The following is a 19594-nucleotide window of genomic DNA, read 5'->3' on the forward strand; positions in this document are numbered from 1 at the left end:
TACAGGGCAACCACATGGCAAACAACGTTAGCTGTTAGTTAGCCATTTTCATAATGTGCCTATTTTAACACTCGTCTCTGAGTCTAAACAAACTCACACACACACAAAAAAAAACACAAATTAGCCACCTGGTTAGCTATAGTAGCTAATACAGATCTACTTATGGGTCGGACTGTTGGCTAACAAAGCTAGCTGTTTAATCGCTTTCATCTGAGTCCAAATGAAAGTAAACCCAGAACATAGCTTCTTGGATTAGCTATTGTAGGCTGAAGGCTCAATGTGTTGGCTAACGAAGCAAGCTGTTTGGTTAGCTAACTAGCAAACTACCTAGTTGCCCGCTCCTCATTTGCATATAAAGTCGATGTTACTTGATGCAAATCAGGGTGTGCCCAGCTCGACTCGCCGCCTCTCAAAAACTCACGTTGTCGATCTGAAACAAAGACGGATTCGGCCACTGCGGCTTGTTTCTCGCATAAAATGTTTTCAGCGACACTTTTCGGTGGACTATTTTCGTACTATAAGCGAACGTTTCCAAACGAGCCGCCATGTCGGTGCGTTTTAAAATATGAGAACATCTCTTTGCTTGTAAGAGAAATTGATAACTGGCAAAACCCACTCAAGCATCCAATGCTGGGAAGCATGGGACCGATCCCTCCCTTCAAAAACAGTGTCTGTAATGGCAGCTACGGCCGTGCCGAAAAAAACATTTTAAAGAACTGGAGCAGATCTGCAGCATCACCAGCAGCTCTTTTCACTTTGTATCAGCTGCCAGCGTCGGAGGAAAGCATTAACAGCGTCCTCTGGCTGCACCAAACTGCCATTTTCTGATTCCTGGGACCATACATGCTGCTGACAACTAGGTCTGCTCCTTTGTAAAAGAACCATAGACACTGTTTTTTTTGAGAATCTAAAAACAGACGAGTCTTACTGTCCATGTCTGCTGTTTTGCTTCTGATTCCTTCTGACGTGGGTCTCTCTCTCGCTGTGCTTGTTTCTAACAAAAAAAATCTACATCAGCCTGCTTCTTAGCAACAGAATTGCAGTGTTTTCCATGTCTGATTAAGGCTTATTCTGTCCAACATGTCCTCAGCTGTGGGACAATTGGCAGAGGCTAAAGATAGTAGGGAGAAATGTGTGTTTCCTATGCCTGGGGAGAGCTCAGTTGTAGATGTTGCTAGTAGAGAGATAAAGTGGAAGCACTCGGTGTTTCCTCTGCAGAGGAGCCAGCGTTTGTCTGAACATTACCACAGGCGTTCAGTCACTCTGCATGCCAGCAAAATGGCGCGGCCGCTGTTGTGTTTTTAAGAGGGAGCACATGGCTATGTGGGGAGAACGCTGTGTGTGTTTTTTAGGAGGACGCTGCGTTAAAACAGCAACATTAGGGCTGATCTATGAATATGGATGACGTTGAAAGCAAAAAAGGAGAGTGCTGCCGAGGGCTGGGTCAAAGAATCGAAAGTAAAATCAATCTTTATTGAGTGGTCTGATATCCAGCTTTTAATATATGCCTTTTCACCACGGATGGGAAGTAGCAAAGTGTCTGTACTCAAGTAGATTTTTTAGATATTTTTACTTTACTATTTATTTTTGGGCCGACTTTTTACTTTTACTCCTTACATTTTGAACACGAATACCGTTACTTTCTACTACATTTTACAAAATTGGCTCGTTACTTTCTAATTGGATGGGAATATACGTTGCACTTGACGCACCACTACAAGACGACTCGACAGATTTGGCGGCATTCGTTCGCTGCAAATTATTGCGGCTTGATGGCGGTATCGTTAGCACATAGTAGAGTCATTTTTAACACAAGTATCTGTACTTCTACTTGAGTAGAGGAAGTGAGTACTTTTGCCAACTCTGTAACCCAGCACAAACGTTTTGGGGGCTCAGTTCTTAATGTAGTAGACATTCACTCGGTGCAATAAATATATATATATATATCTAAAGGTTGCTTCTTGCTTGTACGATTTACAGCAGAAGTTCTCTAAGAATCTGCTTTATATGCAAGGTAAATTGGTATTGTAACTGAAGTTTCCCTAACCTGATTGACATCGAATCAGTAATGTAATCGATTCGGGACCTTGTGAATCTAATCGATTGACTTATTGGCTTCAATCTCACTCCAAATTCTGGTTTTGCTACACACACACCGACTATGTTTACATGCACAAAATATTCAGTTTTTTGCCCGTATTCCTAAAAGAAAAACAATATTCCTATTAAGCTGTTTGCGTGGCTAATGAAAGTTAATATTCCCGTGTGATTTCATACAACAATGTCCCCTAAAATGGTTGTATTTGTGTTTGTCAGCAGCTTATTTTGTGGTTTGTGTTGTAATCGCTCACAGGCACCTTAAAGACATTCTGCCTCTGATGTTTCAGTTTGTGGCATTCAGAGAGCGGGTTACAGAGCAGTTGTTTGTGCAGGTCAGTTGCATTGTAAGCATAGCCAGCGTTACATTTTTGTTTGCTTGAAATCAACAGCTTTTTGTCGAGCAGATAAACAGCAGAGCCTCCTCTGAGTCAGATCTGGTTACATAAGAGTCTGCAGGTCTTTTATTTCATCCAAACACTATGACAACCTATTTATTTATTTATTTATTTAAAAGGAAATCAGCTGCTGCAGGATTTGGTTTGGATAAAAAAAAGTAGTCTGCAGACTCTTTCTCGCAACTTTGTATTTTTGGAGCTGAATGTATTTGAACGCAGCTGTTTTTTTTTTAACAGCTCGTTTCACCTCGTTAACAGGATTGCTTGATTGACGCCATTCGCGTTTGGTGCGTTGAGTTTGGTGACTGTGGGTACGCGATCTGTACTGCCTGCACGATGCGACATGCGCAAGATGTATGCGCATGCGCTAGATGATAATCACTGCACGATCTGTTCCACGCTTGCACACCTGTGCACCGCGGGAATTTAATTCATTTCACAAGCGATCTGGTGTTCGTTTCGAAGAGGTTAGTCAAGAAGTTTGCTCTTTACGTTGCAAACATCACAACATTTCTACACTACGGCTGTGTCTCATTCTGCACACTTCTGTCAGTACACTGCTAATGATCACTGACCACTTACTGCCGTAGTGCCCACTTTCAATGGTTAGTATTGTCTCAGAATAAACACTTATGTTGAAACACTTACCGGAAATGACGAGCGGTCGGCTCGGCTCGCAGCCTGTCAAAATCTGAGGAAAATCTCTTAAACTGACCTTTGTTGATCTGAAATGAAGACAGATTCAGCAACTGCACGGCCTGTTTCTCTCTTCAAATGTTTTCAGAAACACACTTCGGTGAACTATTTTCGTAAAATACGACATCGTGTTCTGAACGAGCCGCCCGTTACGCTCTGTTGTGAAATCCAGGAGAAGCCAGACCCACGTGACACGTTCGTCCAATCAGCTGCCGGTCTATGTCCCTGGTCCCTCCCCTTTCCGCTTTGTAGTCAAGAAGGCGCCCGTTTAGTGCGAGTAGGGTCCATTGTTCCACACCTATCCCAGCAGAGTTCTGCCCACCTTTCACTCAACAGAAGACGCCCAATCAGTGATCAGAATGAGCGAGAACACCTGGGGCATGTTCAATCTCAGAGTTCTGTGCGCTGTTTTGCTACCGTTGCTAGAGCTGCATCTCATAACCCTTAAAGGTCCCATGGCATGAAAAAGGTTTTTTAACATTAATATGAGTTCCCCCAGCCTGCCTATGGTCCCCCAGTGGCTAGAAATGGTGATAGGTGTAAACCGAGCCCTGGGTATCCTGCTCTGCCTTTGAGAAAATGAAAGCTCAGATGGACCAATCAGGAATCTTCTCCTTATGAGGTCATAAGGAGCAAGGTTACCTCCCCTTTCTCTGCTTTGCCCGCCCAGAGAATTTGGCCCGCCCATGAGAGAGAGACATCATGGCTTTCAAACAAGCAAAGTGGCAGTTGGTCAAAAATTTCCTTGCGTCGCCCCGTGCCTCGGTGGGAGGGACTAAGACGCGAGGAAGGGAGAGGCAAGCTATTACAAGATATTACATATATTTTGTCCATAAAAGTAAATTTTTTATACATCCGCTGTGCACAACTTAAAGTATGTGCATATAAGTGAATAATTTCTGCTTTCAAGATGACAAAATGTTGTGTGAACTTGTGTTAATGCTGCGTTCCAGACACAATTTTTAGCCCATGAGTTACGACTTCAAGTCACGACTCACGACTTGGTAACGTTCCAGGCAAAGTCACGAGCTGGCTAGCTAAACATTGTGCCGTTGGCAGGGTTCAGGTTAGGCTACATAACGTTAACGTTAGCTAGCGGCTACCTAGCGTTGACGTTAGCTAGCGCTAGCTGATACCAGCGATTTCTAGTCGTCGACATATTTTGGGCTTCATTTAATAAACGTAACCTGTAGTAGTACACACATCGTATGTGTATTGTTTTGATTACAATGTGCAGAATTACTTTACGTTGCCTGTTTATGTCTATTTCTCACCATTAATCACCGGCGTCTGTACAGCATCAACAGGGGGCGCCATTGTTGTTTATGTGTGTGTGATGTCAAAAACTGTAACTGGGAGTCCAGCCATCTGGTACCAGTTCACGGGTAGTAAGTTGCGGGTTTGACTGCCGTTCACGGGAAGAAGGTTGTGAAAACGCATTACGGTTGCCTGGAACGCGCATTAAGATGCGAGCAAGGGAGGCAAGTGTGTCATGAAGATATTACATATATTTTGTCCATAAAAGTAAATTTTTTTATACATCCGTTGTGCACAAGTTAAGCGCCCATATTCTGCTCATTTTCAGGTTCATAATTGTATTTTAAGGTTGTACCAGAATAGGTTTACATGGTTTAATTTTCAAAAAACACCATATTTTTGTTGTACTACATTGCTGCAGCTCCTCTTTTCACCCTGTGTTCAGGTCTCTGTTTTAGCAACAGAGTGAGACATCTTTTCTTCTGTACTCTCTTTGATTGCACTCGCACATGCTCAGTAGCTCAGATCGTAGATCATGCCAGCTAGCTCCATAGACAGTAAAAGAAAGGCTGTTTCTCCAACTTCAGTCAGTTCCAAGGCAGGATCAGCTGGGAGACTTCTTCTAAACCAGGGCGCACATGGAAGTAGTTCTTTTGTAGATTATGGTGAACTAATGTGTGTTGTAGCAGTGCTTTGCTATTGAGAACGAGGTAGCATGCTAGCGCTAGCATGCTAACGGTTGCGGTTAGCCAGCTCGTCTCGGCTAGTGACGTGGAAAGCCGTGCAGGTTTTGACCAGCTCACCAGGAGACTGAAGGCAGGACACATTCAGACACCAGATCTCACTCAGAACACCATGGATGGATTTATATTTCAAAGTCTGTATGTGTGTGAAAGCACCAGAGACACAAAATAACACCCCAAATCACCAGAAAAAGTGATTTTTTTTTTCATAATATGGGCACTTTAAAGTATGTGCATATATGGGAATACTTTCTGCTTTCAAGATGACAAAATGTTGTGTGAACTTGCGTTAATATTCCCGAGGAGGTTGATTGTGTGAATGTGTGCAGCAGCCGTGCGTCAACAACCATCAACACGTTAGTTTCACAAACTGCTGTTGACGAAAAAAGAAAAGTTCCCTTTAATTAACTTATAAAATGATAAATAAACACTAAACGAAGGTGCTACTTGTGAGACATGCAGTGGGTCCGAGAGGGAGCAAAATATCAAACTTCACAATTATTATTATTATTATTTTTTTTTTAAAGGATAAAATCACTTTAAAGAAGAACATTTTAAATGAAAAACGACATCAGGGTCGCTGGTAGTCTTGTGTTTTTGTTCATACTTGTCGTGTTTTTCAGGCCGAAGCTTTGAGACGCGTCTGCACCGTGAAAGGGACCAAAAAATGACGTTTTTTCTAGTTTTTCATATCATCAGAGCAGCCGAACAGACAGATGGTACCTTCAAAATAAAAGTCTTTTCTATAGACTGTGGGTCATTTTGTGTTTTTAAAAAAAATATATATATAAAAAGTGACACTGTTGTTGTTTTTAATCTTTTTTGATTGTTTGATATGCAGCAACGGAGACAACATGAAATTAAAATCCTGTTTTATTTTGGTTTTTTTTATATAAAAATATGAAGTTCATGAGCTTCAAACTGCCAAAATGATGAAAGAGTTAATTAACACACGATCGTCAGTGAGCTGCATATCAATGATTTCTGTTAAATCTTTCGGTTTTAATTCTCTTATATAATCCTCTACTGACATAAGCCATCAATGCAGAGTTTCTCAACCTTCAAAAGGACATTTTTATGACTTAAAAATGTGATTTTGTTGGATATATGTCTGACTTAGGCAGCTTTGATTGTAGAGCTGCAGAGGCAGACAGACAGACACGCACACACACACACACACACACACACACACACACACACACACACACACACACACACACACACACACCAGATTTGTTTTACTTTACATGTTCAAGCATTTTTAAGTCCCCATATTTGAGTATCGGACTGCAACTAAAAATGACTTTCATAGATTACCAGCCTGTACATTTTGTTGTTACAAAAATAGATCAGTAAGCCCGTTTAAACAATTAAAAATAAAGACAGTTGCACATCATCAGTTCCCAAAAAGTCCAATTTGATGCCTGGAAGCTATTTTTGCTCAGAAACCCCAGAGGAAGTCAGATTACAAAGACGCGTCGCGCTAAAAATAAACGAGCTGAGGAACTCTGCATTAGTGAATGTTTCACAAGTGTTCATAGGAATGTGTGAGATTTAAAAAGCCATGACACAGTGGTGATGATGATGATGATGATGATGATGATGATGATGATGATGATGATGATGCACTAAGGATTTTGAAGTAAAATATTTCTAAAGAGGACTTTTTGGTGTCATCATGTGGAGGTCACTGAGACTGAGGTGCACGATCTTAAAGGGTAACTTAAGTTTTTCTTTGAACCTGGACCTTATTTTCCCATGGTTTTGTGTCTCTAAGTGACTGACGGGAACAATGATCTTTAAAACGGGCAATTGCTCACCGTCAATTTCCGTCCACTAATAGTTCTGTTGTTGCCGCTGACAGACTCAGATTATTATTCTAAGTGTCTGACAACATTATGGGATGGATCCCTACAGAGATAGACCTTTTAGTTAAAGAGTAAGATCCTTTTAGTTTAACATGAAACAGCCCCGAAATCACCATCACCAAACTCCACCAGACTCCATGTAAATAATCAGGACTTTTAGCATGTATAGAGCCAGCATATCTCCACCAGACTCCATGTAAATAATCAGGACTTTTAACTTGTATAGAGCCAGCATATCTCCACCAGACTCCATGTAAATAATCAGGACTTTTATCAGCGTAAAACACACTTCATTCAAAGTGGACAGAAACTAAATAAAACTATCAAAGTCCGTCTTGGTTCATCTTTCCACTGTTCCAACAATCACCACTCTGGTTTGGTTGAAATAAATCCTTAATTCACTCATTTACATGTGGAAATATGCTGGCTCTATACACGCTAAAAGTCCTGATTATTAACATGGAGTCTGGTGGAGTTTGGCGATATTGACTTTGGGGCTGTTTTGTGTTAAACTAAAAGGATCTTACTCTTTAACTAAAAGGTCTATCTCTGTAGGGATCCTTTCCATAATGTTGTCAGACACTTAGAATAATAATCTGAGTCTGTCAGCGGCAACAACAGAACTTTTAGTGGACGGAAAGTAACACTGAACATCAATGCTGGACACATTTCAAAGCTTTTTGTTCACATCAATCACTTTAAGACACAAATGCATGGGGAAATACAGGTTGAAAAAAATACAGAACATTCAAATACAGACATTGTACACAAAAATAATCATTTGTAAAACAGTCTGGGGGTTAATTAGATTGATTTAGAGCTACAGTATACGTGTGTTCCCTCTCATTCTTACAATCATAAGCCAAAGTCTCTTCCATGACGATTGCACGTCCCCGTGCAGGAGACGTCCTCTCAGAATAAAAGATGAAGTAATAAATGTGTACTCGTTGACCCTCCACTGGGCGGAGATCCTCCCTGAACCCTGCAATCGGTAAGATTGCACCATCAGTTGTTTTTCACATGGGGTTCATGCTGCAGTATGCAAATGTTTGTCATTCGTTGGTGAGGCATAGTGCATAACCTATGCAAGGTTATAGCCGACAAATCATGTCCATGATCTCATCATATTACAACAGTTTCAATAAATTTTGAAAGATAAAACTGTTCTGTGTGTGCTCATTATTGACGTATTATGACCTTCTTTTTAAAATCTTTTTCTAAGTCCAAATAAAAGTGATTTTCTTTTAAAGATTTAAAGGAAATGTTTAGATGTTTTGAAATGTAGTTGTACAGTATGAGGTACTTATCCATGGTCAGTGTATACCCACGTTAAAGGTTAACTACCGTTTTTTTTCAAGCCACGCCTTCACCTGCTGCAGAAGTCCTCTTCGGGCCCTAGCTTGCACCCGGCACGGCGCAAACCCCGACGCAAGTGTCTTTGCTAGTTAAAGACCCACCCAGTTGTCAGTTTCCCGTCCAGCGCCCACGTCGTTTAAATAGCAAAAGCACCTGCACCCATCTTTGCCCCCTGGGCGTGCTGGTCTTACAGGGAGGTGTGTTCAGGTGCATTCTTGGAGTATTGCTATCTTGAGGCAGCGGGAAGAGATTGCGCCATTGACCAACAAAAACCTGGTCTAGTTAAGTCTAACCTGAACCCTGCCAACGGCACAATGTTTAGCTAGCCAGCTCGTGACTTTGCCTGGAACGTTACCAAGTCGTGAGTTGTGACTTGAAGTCGTAACTCACGGGCTAAAAATTGTGTCTGGAACGCAATTAAGTCAGTTACACAGCATTTCATTGTTTTTTTAACAAAGCATTAGTAAAATGCTCCTAGGCTCGTGCACAGCGCGCACACACTATGCTTGTTACACACACACACACACACACACACACACACATGCAGAAGATTACATATAAAAATATTACGGTGCAAATCCTCCATCATAACAGCAATGCTCCAAGGTCCAAACGCGCCTGGCTTTTAAAGGGAATGGGAGCTGATCTCTGATTGGTTGATTGCATGTTACGCCCAAAACACACCTCTGATTAATGAAGACACTAAGGACAACCCTTTAGGACCAGGCGCCCGGCTCACGGACCCTTTTTACTGCCGTCAAACTAGCAAAAGTGGATTTGGACACGCCCTAAACACACCTGCACTTCACTTAGATCGGTAAAATAGGACCCTATAGCTTCAAGTTTTAACTGAAGACAGAAGTGGATACAGACGTGAGAAGTCAGCAGGAAGAATTGTAAGACACTAAGCTAACGTAATGCCCAACGTTACATATGCAGCCAGCATTTTGTTACTGAGTCAAATTTCCAAATATCAGCTTTAGGCTAACTATGTTTTCTGTAAGTCAAGATAAAGCATTTCGACAGTATGCAACTTGTGTAACAGTGGAACATGCAAACAGATGCATGGGACCCTCCATTGCAGTTCAACAGGTGTACCTAATGTGCAATATGAGGGTTTTAAATTATAGAATGAATAGAAAACATTGGTATTAATATTTAAGTATTTGCAGCTTTAGTGGATGAACAGAATTTTGCCCCCCAATGTTTTTCTATTTCCTGGTTAATTGATCGCAAAAGAGCTGCGTTGAAACCGTTCCCTATCACGAAATAGTTCCCTGTATAGAGTGTTCGCCATTCTGTAGTGGTGATGTAATTCTCCACGGTTCATTTCATTCACCATATAGTCCACTATAAAATACCCACAATGCACTGCTAACAACCTATGGCTGTGTCTCAAAGCGCCAACTTGCACACTTCAAACACTTAGTTTTAAGTATATAGTGTAGATAACGCAAAAAGTAAGTGCACTGAAAGTACCAGGATGACCCCGTAGAAACGGTAAAAAATGTTCAGTGTGGAACGATGGACCCCATGCGCACTAAACGGGCGCCATCTGGACTACAAAGTGGAAAGGGGAGGGACCAGGGACGTTGACCGGCAGCTGATTGGACGAACGCATCACTTGGGTCTGGCTTCTTCTGGATTTCACAACAGAGCATAGTGGGCAGCTCGTTCAAAATACGATTTCGTATTTTACGAAAATAGTTCACCGAAACGTCTTTCTGAAAACATTTTTTTGCGAGAAATAGGCCGTACAGCTGCTGAATCTGTCTTCATTTCAGATCAACAAAGGTCAGTTTAAAAGATTTTCGTCAGATTTTGTGAGGCGCCAAGCTGTCCGGTAAGTGTTTAACCATAAGTGTTCCTTCTGGGACAATACTAACCATCGAAACTGCCTGTCTCTCTTAGTTATGCTGTTATAGGTTTAGACTGCCGGGGGACTTCCTTCCTTCCTTTGACTGCTCTCTCCTCTCCCTTTCCATTTGTGTGCATCCCGTCCCACGGGATGCTTGTTACTAACCTAGCTCTGAGGAGTTTACTCCCCGGATTCCTTGTGTTTAGATTTTTTTTCACCCAGCATATTTTCTTGGAGTACATTGACACCAAGATCCTGGTTGCAGCTGCCGCCGTGGTCCTGCTGCACTCCCTGCTGAGCTCTGCGGTGCCCTGCAGTGTCATGCTGCGTCCTGCTGAACCCTGCTGCGTCCTGCTGAACCCTGCTGCTTCCTGCTGCTTCCTGCTACGTCCTGCTGAACCCTGCTGCTTCCTGCTACGTCCATCCATGCTCTGCTGTGCCGCACATCCTGTACCGCCCTGCAGCGCCCTGATATGACATGAACTACTACGACTACCATTTGAAGACACTGTTCCATTATCTTTAATGTGAATATTATCGCCACTGTTCATCACATCCCCAACCGACACCGCCTACCAAGAGCCTGGGTCTGTCCCAGGTTTCTTCCTAATAGGGAGTTTTTCCTCGCCACTGTCGCACTGCTTGCTCTTGGGGGAATTATTGGAATTGTTGGGGCTTTGTATATAACAGAGTGTGGTCTAGACCTACTCTATCTGTAAAGTGTCTCGAGATAACTCGTGTTATGATTTGATACTATAAATAAAATTGAATTGAATTGAAAGCGGGCACTACGGCAGTAAGTGGTCAGTGCACATTAGCAGTGTACTAATGGAAGTTTGCCGAATGAGACACAGCCTATATTTTACTCCTGTATACCCACAATGCAACGCGGCCTTGGTTTTCCTAGAGGAGAAGAAGAAGCAGAAGGAACTGCGAAAACTGAAAAGGTGGAAATGTAACATGCAACATATATAATATAGGCCTATATAAAAACCTTTTACTATTCTCCTGAGTGCTCGGTTTGTTTCAGGGACGTATTAGTAGTAGTTTTGTTTTGGTTTGTTTACATGATGCTGATGCTGGCTCCGTCACACAAATAACAGACGCATCTACTAACGCAATGATTAGGGATGTCCTGATCAGCTTTTTTGGCCCCCCAGATCCAATCAGATTTTTTACATATTGAAAATCTGCAGATACCGAGTTTTGCATTTTATTTTTTATTATTATTTAAACTTTATTTAACCAGTTAGGCCATTGAGAACAGGTTCTCATTTTGAAACAGCGACCTGGCCATTAAAAGCATAAGCATGCAGGAAAACATTCAATAAAATACAGGAATACAGAATACAATAGGCTACATAAAGTGCAGATTAAGTAGGCATTAAAAAGCCGGCGCAAAGTGAGGTGTAAGTAAGTCGATGGATATGCGAAAGTGATATGGTAATAACCCAATATACATGAATAGACAGTCTGTAACACTGCTGAGATGTAGTGAAGAGTAAAAAAACAAGTGGAAACTGTGGTCTAGGATGGTTACTGATGTAGATCAATTATAACGCAATATATATGAATAGACAGTCTAAATAAATGCTGAGATGTGGTGAAGAGTCCCGATCCAATACTTGTATTTGCTCAGATAATAGAGCTGCACACTGTTTTCTTGTTTGCAAAAATAACTAAGTAAACAAAGTAACTAGAATATGTCTTAAGCTTAATACATTTGACTAAGTGCTGCAAATTTCCTAAAACTGTTCTCTTTAAGCCCCCCAGCAAACCCCCAACCACAACATAAACAGGCTCAAGTTCCCCGCTGGACAACGAAAACTAAACCTATTGGCGCCTCTTGCGCTAATAGTCAATCTTTGATTTTCTTCTCGTGTTTACCAAGGTCCGGTCAGGTCCAGGTAATAACAGCCTGGTGGTTTCCTAGTGGAATCACAGAAGAATTGATGAAGATTAGAGTAATGTGCTTCTGTAAAACAGAGAACTAAGAAAGACTATTTACCAAAATTAGGCCCTTTATTCCAATATTTACTTTTTCATGAATTTGTATCAGATTTTATCCCCCTTTCTCCCAATTTGGTAGCCAATCACACCCAACCTATTATCCAGTAGCAATGGACTACAGATGGAACGTAGCTTTTAGCTAAATCAGGTAATTAAGCTCAACCCCTGACCCTAGGGATAGGGCTTAAATTGAAAGGAAACATAAGAACACAAGACCTAATTTTGAAAATGTCCTAGAAATGTGGGAACATAGGGCTGTGGGAACATAGGGCCTAATTCTAAGAAAAATCTTAGAAATGTGGGAACACAGGGGCTAATTTTAAGAAAAATCTTAGAAATCTGGGAATATAGGGCCTAATTTTAAGAAAAATCTTAGAAATGTGGGAACATAGGGCTCTGGGAACATAGGGGCTAATTTTAGGAAAAACCTTAGAAATGTCGGAACATAGGGCCTAATTATAAGAAAAATCTTAGAAATGTGGGAAGATAAAGCTTAATTTTAAGAAAAATCTTACAAATATGGGAACATAGGGCCTAATTATAAGAAAAATCTTAGAAATGTGGGAACATAGAGTTTAATTTTAAGAAAAATCTTACAAATGTGGGAACATAGGGCCTAATTATAAGAAAAATCTTAGAAATGTGGGAACATAGAGCTTAATTTTAAGAAAAATCTTACAAATGTGGGAACATAGGGGCTAATTTTAAGAAAAATCGTAGAAATGTGGGAACATAGGGCTGACCCCAGGTAATCAGGCTGAATGCCGATCAGATAGAAAATGCCAATACTGTCATCGGGACATCCCTAGCAACGATGTTTTCAGTTGTCCGAAATCTCGTTAGGTCGTTCCCTATATAGTTCACTCTTTAATAAACACTATAAAGGGACTAGTGAGTGAGTGAATGAGGGAACGGCTTCCAACATAGCTAAAGGTCGGCACAAGCAAAGTCAAACTCAGAGAACAAGCACATGTTGGAGATCACAGCAGCACGTTTAGATGTGACCTCTCTAAAATAGTCCGGCATGTGAAGCAGCTCAGAGCGTCAGAACAGCCTGCTGAACCACATCAACATTGAGAAGTGCTAACATCCAACGCTGCCACAGACTATTGTAATGGTTGCTGAACTGAATCTCTTAATTTTGTGTTTTTTTGGACAGTTTGAACCTTTATGATGGACATTATTGTCATTCATTCTGTTTTTTTATTTTTAAAAGCCTAATTGATAAATTTTCTGGTGAAAAATATAGTTTATAGGCATGACAAACTTACTTGTGATGCAAAAATGAAAGTGCTTTACATACTTTTAAACTTAAATACATTTAAAACAAGCTTTAATAAAGTGAAAATATTAAATTCTAGACTGAGCAGTCGTATATGTCCCATTAAATACAGTTTTAATATGATTTCAGGACCTAAAAGTGAATAATTGAGTAAATGAGTTTATTCTTGACATTGGAAACAGGCAATACAAGATATATTTTCTGTATTATTGGCATACTCTCCATTCGTGCATGAATAGGTCCTGTGCATGTGTGTGTGTATATCCTGTGTGTAGTGATTTCTATCAAAACAGAGTGTAAATTGTAATTTCCCCACTGGGGATCTATGGGATCTATGGGATCTTTTTAGTGCTCAAAAATGCGTACAGATAACACGCCACTTTGCTTTAGAAAGTCATGATATCACGTTGAAATGGACACTGAGCACAGTGTCCATTTAAAGGATGGCCAAAAAAGACTTTTCCCCCAAGAGACATCTGTAAATCAGTGGATATATTTTTAAGCGTCACCACCCTGTCGTAATGATTCATTTTACTATCAGAATTTCATCCGTTCAGTCTGATAACATTCGGAAAGTCTAGAAGTGCCACGCAATTAAATAATTTAATCCCCATTCAAGTTAGCGGAGGGCTAAACCGGATGTAACCAGCTTGGGGGACGGAGGTCTTTAGTGCGCCTGCTCTATGGACGGAAGTTTAACTTTGCACCACTGAGCAACTCTCAGGAATGAACGGGCCGCCTATAATGCTATATCCAGGTCTTGTTATACATCCATGGGTTAGCCCTGAAGTAGTCTATATCCACAACGTTACACTTCCGGGATGTCCGTCATTTTCGGCCAGATGTGCGTCCCCTTCCTCTGTCTTTGTGTTGCTGTTCTAACCGCAGGGGAATTATGAGGACTATGGTTAAATGCTCCTCAGATCTCTGCAGGGTAAATCCAGACAGCTAGCTAGACTATCTGTCCAATCTGAGTTTTCTGTTGCACGACTAAAACTACTTTTGAACGTACACATGTTCCCCCAAAACAAGTTCCTTCCTGAGACTATTTAGCAGAGGCACCGCGGCTTCTCCCGGTGCTTAGCACCGCCCAAGATGATTGTGATTGGTTTGAAGAAATGTCAATAAACCAGAGCAAGTTCTTCCCTATCCCAATATATATTGTCCCTGTGTCTTTGTTGTACCAGGCAAAATATTCTCTGTAGGAATTAAAATAGTATGTTTGCACGTACAAATGCACACACATTCATGTATGCATACTGCAGTGTAATCTGAACACTGGATGTCTGAATGGATGAATAGATCTACAGATGGATGTAGAGCCCCTCTCCCTCTGCAGTCCTTCCATGGTTCGTGTGACGTCCACTGGAGCTCTGCTTAATTATTGAGAGGTGCTCGGTCTCTCTCTTTTGTTGGAGTGTTAATCTGCCAGCACGCTAGATCACTGAAACCTGAATCACTGTAAATGTACAGAGATCCTGCCTATATTTGGGAAAATGTATGGTCTCAATCGCTAGTTTCAGGTCTGCTTCAATACAGCATGATGTTTAATTTAGTAAATGATGGTCCCATTTATTTTAAAATAGACGATAAAGCAGGGGATGCTTTAGGACCTGTCAATCAGGACACAGGCTTAGCGATGCTAAAGAAAGACTGAAAGACTAAAATAGACCTGAACTTGTTTTTTTAGTGTTGTCTGTGTTTTCATCTTAAACTTTGACCCTCTCACTGTGTGTTTTAATTTCAGCAAAGTTAACTTGGACATTTCGGTCGCCTAAAAATGTCTTGTTCAGCGTTTGGTAGCACCTTGCCAACCAAGCTAGCTAGCTAGCGCTAGCGTTAGCTGGTAGCTTAAGGGAAAAAGGTTTGGTTGTCCAGTTGAGTGTGGGAAGGATTCATACTGATGTACAGATTTCTTACTGTTCTCCAAAACAAGAGTATCTTGTGCAGTCATTTTGGCAAAGTTCAATTTAAACGACAAATTATGAATACGAAATGTGAAAAGGTCCATGTCAACACATTCTCACTCCCATCGTGTAAAATACGGACGCTTGGTCAGGGGCCTGTTGTTATTGATGCTACAAGTCTCCTTTAGCATCATATCTAGAGGTGCTTTGTCTAAAGGCTCTGGGTTGGGACTATTGGCGTCACTTTTGACGCAGTTAGGTTCAGGAAAAGATGTTGGGTGGTCTTATAAAAGGTACGTTTAAGTAACATGCAGGACAAGAATGGGACAGTTAGGTTTAGGAAAAGAAGAACGGGACAGTTGGGTTTAGATAAAGAAGAACGGGACAGTTGGGTTTAGGAAAAGAAGAACGGGACAGTTGGGTTTAGATAAAGAAGAACGGGACAGTTGGGTTTAGGAAAAGAAGAACGGGACTGTTGGGTTTAGGAAAAGAAGAACGGGACAGTTGGGTTTAGTAAAAGAAGAACGGGACAGTTGGGTTTAGGAAAAGAAGAACGGGACAGTTGGGTTTAGGAAAAGAAGAACGGGACAGTTGGGTTTAGATAAAGAAGAACGGGACAGTTGGGTTTAGATAAAGAAGAACGGGACAGTTGGGTTTAGGAAAAGAAGAACGGGACAGTTGGGTTTATGTAAAGAAGAACAGGACAGTTGGGTTTAGGTAAAGAAGAACGGGACAGTTGGGTTTAGATAAAGAAGAACAGGACAGTTGGGTTTATGTAAAGAAGAACAGGACAGTTGGGTTTAGATAAAGAAGAACGGGACAGTTGGTTTTAGATAAAGAAGAACGGGACAGTTGGGTTTAGGTAAAGAAGAACGGGACAGTTGGGTTTAGATAAAGAAGAACGGGACAGTTGGGTTTAGATAAAGAAGAACGGGACAGTTGGGTTTAGGTAAAGAAGAACGGGACAGTTGGGTTTAGGTAAAGAAGAACGGGACAGTTGGGTTTAGATAAAGAAGAACGGGACAGTTGGGTTTAGGTAAAGAAGAACGGGACAGTTGGGTTTAGATAAAGAAGAACGGGACAGTTGGGTTTAGATAAAGAAGAACGGGACAGTTGGGTTTAGGTAAAGAAGAACGGGACAGTTGGGTTTAGGAAACGTGACAAGCGGGACATGAAGCCCGGTCTCCTGGCTAAAGGTCCCGTGTTGTGTGACCCATCCGCCCCCCCAACCAGCCATACTACTCTCTACCTGACAGCCACTGCCTAAGCACCCATATTTTACGAGTTCGGAGTGAGAACGGGTTGTCCATATATATATAAATATAGGCCTATATATACACATTGTTTTCCTTGTATTCTTTATGGGCAGTTGGTAGTTGTGTTTAGCCACCATCAGGTGACTGTGAGCCAGGTACAGGCACCACCACCAGATGGACCTTTCAGGGGCCGTGGTAGGGGAGTTAAGTCAGCGTCATTCACCAACCAAACCACCCACCCAAGTTTAGGCACCAAAAACACAAGTTAAGTTTAGGAAAAAGACCGTGGTTTGTATTAAAACACTCCAGAAGAATGAACACGCTTTTCTTGGGTGAAAATATTGAGATAGATGGCGGCCGTTCTGCACATACGCGATTCACATCGTGTCTTGACAAACCCTGCATCTTTTTCCCCGTCCCAGCATCTCTATCTCTTTCTTTTTCCTCAAATAGCAAACCTCTCAGTATGTGGTCGTCTACCTCCTCCTCCTCCTCCTTTCCCGTTTCCTTCTTTGTTTCTGTTTTCTTTGCTCCTCTGGATCTCCTTTTGCGTCCACCCACACTAACCTCACATGCTCTCTGCCCCAGGCTTCCTCTCTCTGTGTCCATATATATACATGAACAGCTCTTCTCATTTTCAGCATACAACCGTTTACTGTATGCCGCAGTGGTCTCTAGCCTCGGTGTGATTCATGCAACAACAAAAAAAAAAAACATCTTATGAAAACAGTGTAGGAATTAGTGTCAGGAAAAAGCAGCAGGGTTTATATCCAGCGGAGACGTGCAGCGGATGAGTAACTGTTGTCCCTCTGCAGAGATGAAATGTGCCTCAGTCTGTTAAGGAGCAGTCCCACATTTACGTGAAATATTTGTCTCCAAACCATACAACAGTATAGATAGTCTGTTCCTTCCATCTAAAGCAGCCATTGTCAACTGGTGGCCCACCAAAGCTTTTAGTCTGGCCTGCAGAATAATCATGAATTCACAAAATGTAAAGAGGAAAAAATGCGTTCTGTTATTTATCATTTCAAGCATTTAGAGCAAGCACCTGACTGGGAATGATACAGATACCCCTTTCCCACCGAGGCAGAGCTGGTGCTGGTTCGGAGCCAGAGCCTAGTTTCAAATCGGTTCTTTGTTTTTCGACCACTAAAGCACCAGCTCCGAACCGGTAAAAGTGGTTCTTAAGTAGCAACAAATCATTGCTGGGCCAAGAAGAAGTAAGAACCGTTTACGTCAGCGGACAGAAACTTGTGACCGCCATTTTTGAATTAGCAGATAAACACGATGGACGCCATTAAACAACAACAGCAGCAGCAGTGGTCAGAGGAGGAAACGAGCTATAAAGGCGAGCCGCGCGAACACGTTGGATCCGCCGAGTTTGGACGCCGATGTAGATCCGCAAAGCCACGAACATCACCAGCAAAGCAACGTCCGCCATTGTTGATGGTGTGTTTGTGTTTGGCGCCGCGACCGCGCTAACGTTGCTGGGAGAGATGAGACGTATACAGTGACTGGCTCTGTGCCGGCTCCTTAGCTCTGTGGAAAAGCAAACCGGTTCTTTGGAGGCTCGTCAGTCGAACCAACTCCGAACCGGCACTAGCTCTAGCTCTGAACCAGCACCTGGTTCTTGTTGGTGGAAAAGGGGTAATGGAGAGTTACCAACGGCCGCTGGGACAGATGAACTCACACTAGTCTCTTTTCTGTATAGAGGCTACAATTAAACCTTCGTGAGTAGAAAGTCAATACTTATCAATGCACTCACCTGTGTAGACCATCATAAACATGTAGAAAGCGATATTTCAGTCTGCTCTGTCTCCTCAGTCCACTGATGATGATGCTGGTTGTATTATTTTGCAAAAGCATCTTTCATTGCAAATGGGGGGTGGTGATGGCGCAGTGGATTTGACACATGCCTTTGGTGTGGGAGACCTGGGTTCAATTCCCACTGCGATACATCAACCATTGTGTCCCTGAGCAAGGCACTTAACCCCTAGTTGCTCCAGAGGCGTGTTACCTCTGACATATATAGCAATTGTAAGTCGCTTTGGATAAAAGCGTCAGCTAAATGATATGTATTGTAATGTAAATGAGGCATACATGACGCGTGCATAGCCTGCTTATCAGTCCTGTAAAAGCTGGGCTTTTCCACGTCAACTTTTCGCTTCAGCCTCTTTGACAGTGACATGTTTACCCGACAACAGCCGTTTCTTTCTGCAAGCATTTTCCACCAATCAGGACGCTGCATACTACAACCATGTTCCCATAATCACAGACTTTAACCATCACTCCTCAGTGAACTGCCTCCTAGTCTGAGATCTTTTTCTAGTTAAAGAGCCAGTTATCAGTATGGAGTTTCCATGTTTTTTTAGGAGTTTGCTCACACTAATACATGTAAAAAAATATACTGCATTAATGAAAAAATGAAAACCGGCAGCTGATTGGACGAACGCGTCACGTGGGTTTGATTTCTCCGGAAATTCAAAGCCAGACGTTCAGAATACGATCTCATATTGGACTAAAATAGTTCACTGAAATGTGTTTGTGAAAACATTTTAAGCGAGAAATAGGCCGTGCAGTTGCTGAATCTGTCTTCATTTCAGATCAACAAAGGTCAGTTTAAAAGATTTTCCTCAGATTTTAAGAGAAGCGTTAGTCACGCTCATCCCGCTCGCCATTTCCGGTAATTGGTCATTGAGTACAGTAGTTATTACAGTAGTTATTTTGTGTTAGTTTTTGATCAGAAGAAAAAGAGATGCAGTGAAAGCTTAGGCCTCCTGCACACTGGCTGCGTAGCGTGCGCGTTTTTATTTCGGCTCCCATGGTAACAGGTTAGAGCGTGCACGCTGCCTGCGTGACACGCACG

This window comes from Perca fluviatilis, chromosome 23 (assembly GCF_010015445.1).
Source record: "Perca fluviatilis chromosome 23, GENO_Pfluv_1.0, whole genome shotgun sequence".
Classification (NCBI taxonomy): Eukaryota; Metazoa; Chordata; class Actinopteri; order Perciformes; family Percidae; genus Perca; species Perca fluviatilis.